The sequence below is a fragment of the Falco rusticolus genome, chromosome Z (assembly GCF_015220075.1).
Source record: "Falco rusticolus isolate bFalRus1 chromosome Z, bFalRus1.pri, whole genome shotgun sequence".
Classification (NCBI taxonomy): Eukaryota; Metazoa; Chordata; class Aves; order Falconiformes; family Falconidae; genus Falco; species Falco rusticolus.
Window position 1 is genome coordinate 11,572,455 of NC_051210.1, and position 4,268 is coordinate 11,576,722.

The following is a 4,268-nucleotide window of genomic DNA, read 5'->3' on the forward strand; positions in this document are numbered from 1 at the left end:
CCATACATTTGTGTAGAGAGTCTTTGCATTTACCTGGTTGCAGTTGTCTGATACTAGTACTTGGCTGAAAAAAATTTCATACCCAGAAAAATGCACTAAAAAAAGCCTATATACAAAGACCAAACAAAAAATTCACCTCAGTTTCTGGACTTCATCTAACTTTTTGAGAGACATTGGCTGTATCAGAATATTCTCTTTTGGGTTCCTGCATTTTTCTCTCAGTATTAAACTTCAAGTAATGAAGAGCTATCATTCTTTCCTTTGCAAGTATGAAAAAATGTTCAATACTGAATATCCATTTCTCTTTGGAGAATGAGCTGTGATGCATTTAGTTTTGGTGTTGAAAAGTACATATGAACTTTAGTGATGTCTGATTGTATTTTTAAAAGTTAAATTTAATTTTAAGAGATTTTTCTTTCTAGTATTTACTTATCCACCTTTTAAAAAGGTATTCTCAAAAATAACATTTACTTCTAACTACTGCAGAATTTTGTTTCTGAGAATTTCTACTAAATGGTTTTGCCACAAATTCATTTTGTTTTTTCATTAATCTGTATGAATTGTGTGACTTTTTTCTATCTTTCTAGAAGAAACAGCATGTTTCTACCATAAACTGAGTATACTGGAGTACAATGTTTGAATTTTCTCTCTGAATTATTTTTGTAAAACAGTCAAGATGCTAGTTTCCCTTCTTTTAATGTATGTGAATTAGAGGTGCAGCAGCCAATCAAGTAACAATGGTGCCAGTTCTCTGCGCTGCAACAAAAGTGTGCAATTTGACAGTAGATAAAATGCTAAGTACATATGTAGCTTTAAGTGCTGTGTAACACAAATAAAAATTAAGAATGTATTATTTACCAGAAAGTTAAATTGGCTTAGGAATAACGTTATCTTTGGGATTTGAGATAGTTAATTTGATGAAGTTTGAACCATTTTTTTTTAAATTCATGAAAGTAAGTAATTATATGGTGCAAGAACACCATATTAAAAATTGTACTAAAGTGCAGTTGTAAATGGGCTTGTTCATTTGCATGGGCCCTTTTTCACCAAGATACTTAATTCTACTTCATGTCTATGTTTTACCTTGTTAGCAGTCACATTGTTATCAATGAAAGAGAATCTTGATGGGCTGGGACGCATTCCTTGTTTAACATTGCATATAAATTGGCTTGATAATACCTAGGTCATTATCTATAAAATATGCATGGTCGCTTTTCTTAAAAATTACTACTGCAGGGGAGAAGAATCGTACTAGATCTGGATGTAACTCTAAAGCAGGAAAAAAATTAGCCTTAAATTTGAGAGCTAATATTGGCACATACTGTATCAGGAGCAATACATATACTGTCTGTGTAATATGTTATATGTGCATACAAACATGTGAATCACATGCATTTTATTGACTCTGACAGCAGAAAATGGGAAAGCTTAATCAAATGTAAAGGGATGAGGGCCTCTGACATTTTCTCAAAAAGAGAAAGGAACAATTTCTCAGTTTAAACTTCATGTTAAAGCATAGCTAATGTCAGCTCTGGACTGCAGTTTGAAATGTAGAAGCCTACTGTTGAATTAACAGAAATTTACTATTTTTTTAATTTAAGAAAAGTCTAGGTTTTGGATATCTCTGATGTTTGCTTTTTGGTTTTGTGAAACATTTATCATATATCTTTTTTTAATTCTCTTTTGTTGTTCTGTTTCAGCAGTTGAATTATTCTTGTCAACTTACCTAGAATTGCGTGTATATTAAAGATACTGCCTCTTAGGGAGATCTGCATTTACAAGAAGTACAGACAGGCTTCAAAACTAACAGTACGTCTTAACCTTTGCTTAACAGAATGAAGGCACTAGTTAAGGCTAGTTTATCTCATTCAGTGTTCTGTCTTGAATAATTAAAAGCAAAAGCATAACCCCTTGTTTATCTTAATGTATTGTTAGTGAAGGATCAAGATGAAAGGAATAATTCTTGTACTTTGTGCTTGACTCATTAGTTCCTGGCTGCAAGAGCACAGTTGCATCTCAGTTCTTGATTCTCTAAAGAATATATGAACAGATCCCTCGATATCTGTGAAAAGAGCAGGATTTGGGAAAGAATGTGAGTATTCTACAGATTCTTACAATGATGTAGGCTGGAAAGGAACCTCTAGGGGCTTTAATCCTATCTCTCACTCAGATTAGGGCCAACTTCAAGCAGTTGCTCAGAAAATTGCCCGGTTAAGTTTTCAGTATTTCCAAGAATAGAGATTTCACAAAAATCTCTCTCCTTCTCACTGGTCCAAGGTTTTACTGCTCTCATTGTGATTTACCCCCCACTAATACGTAGTTAGGCTTTAAACAAACTGCATCCTACATCTATTGACTTTTGCCCGGTTAACTGTGCAACTCCCATGAAGATTCTGGCTCCTTCTCTATACTGTGGCCTTAAGTTGTTAAAAGATAAATTAATGAATTTTAATTTGTGAAGTACCTGGTAATGCGCATAGTGTAATCTGGAATCTTTAAACCACTAGTGGTTATACCCTGACTACAAGTACTGGAAATGGCTGAGGGTACAGTTTTCTGTCCACAAGTCAGCTCTGGGTTACCTCTAGCACCATTTTTTTTGGTGGATGCACACTTGGTTCTAAGTGCAGTGAGGCCTTTTCCACAACCTAGGAGCAGCTTTGTGCATTTTCAAATGAGCTGTGATTTGTTGTAGAATGGTAGAACTTTTGCTTCTTTGAATTTCTTGAAATGTTTTTGAACATCAGATCAAATATCTGAAACTTTGATTCAGAATTTGACTTGGTTGCCTTGTCTGCTGATCCTGTCAGTTGCAGTTTTCTTGTGCACTAGTAGATTGAGGTCCTTTTTATGTCTAAGATGTGCTACATAGCTGAGGAGATTTGCCCATATGTCACATTTTCTTATTACAGATGGCAAACCAGTGTTTGTATGCTGAGAAGACTGTTTGTGTTTGTTATAACACTGCCAATGTGGTTTGGGTGATCAAACATCTTGCCCTCCTTTAATTCATAGGAAAGTGACGAGTACTTTTTTTATAAGGCATGTGGATCTACGACTTGTCATTGTATGCCGTTATCTCTTACTGCTGTTGTTCAAACAAGAGGTCAGCTGATTACGGAAGTGTTGTTTTGCCTTTACCTTTTGCCCTGGAATGTTGTTAACTAAAGCAGGGCTACCAAACATGGTGGTATTGTCATTATGCTGGAAGGATACTGGTTGGATTGCACAGAACTTTTTTCTTCAAATTAACTTTATCTTCTAACTGTCTTCTGAAGATTTGTTTGTTATATACAAGACTGTTTGCCTGGTCTTTTTAAAGCTAACACTAACAGTTAGGAATTTTTTTCTTTGATTTCAAGAAACAAGGGAAAAATTCTGAGGTATTTTACTTCAGGGTTTTATTCGGGGAGGGGCAGATAGGGGATGGGAACAAAATTGGATGAAAGTTTATGTGCCTTCAGTAGTTTTACATGTAAGGTTTTTTCATATCTGTTGCTGTTTGAAGTATAATCATACTATTTTTTGGGGGGGAGGCGGGAGCAGGAATGTATTTATATTGTTAAAAATGAATATTGTTCACTGACTATATAAGACATGAATTACAGCTGTTTCAATACAGACTTAATTATCCCTCTGTCTTTACCATGGCAGTTTTTGTCTTTTGTACTGCAATATGCAGGAATCCAAGCATAACCCATATTTCCAACTTCAAATAGTAATGAAGTGTTGTGTCTGGAGTAGTCGCAAAGAAATTAAATGATTCGATAGTTGGAGGTCCTTAACAGATGAAGAACGCTTTTACCATAGCAGGCTGTCATCACTGTAAGCAGTTTTTAATTCTTGGTAACTGTACATTGCTGATGAGTGGGAAGCTACCACTTATGTATTTAGTGAAATTTAACCACTTTCCAATTATTTTTGAGCATGTGTATTGGGCCTGGCTGAGCCCCACAGCATCCCTCACGGTGCTGTGCCTGCACTGGTAGCTGGAAAGGCGGTGGTAACACACCGGTGTTTTGGCTGCTGCTGAGCAGCACTCGCACAGCACCAAGGCTGCCCCTGCAGCCTTCCCCCCGCCCCCATTAGGCTGGGGGTGGGTGAGATCTCGGAGGGGACACAGCCAGGACAGCTGACCCAAACTGACCAAAGGGATATTCCACACCCTATGACATCTGCTCAGGTATAAAAGCTAAGAGAAAGGAGGAGGAAGGAGGGGGGCATTTGTTTTTGGCAGTGTTTGTCTTCTGGAGCAACAGCTATGTGTA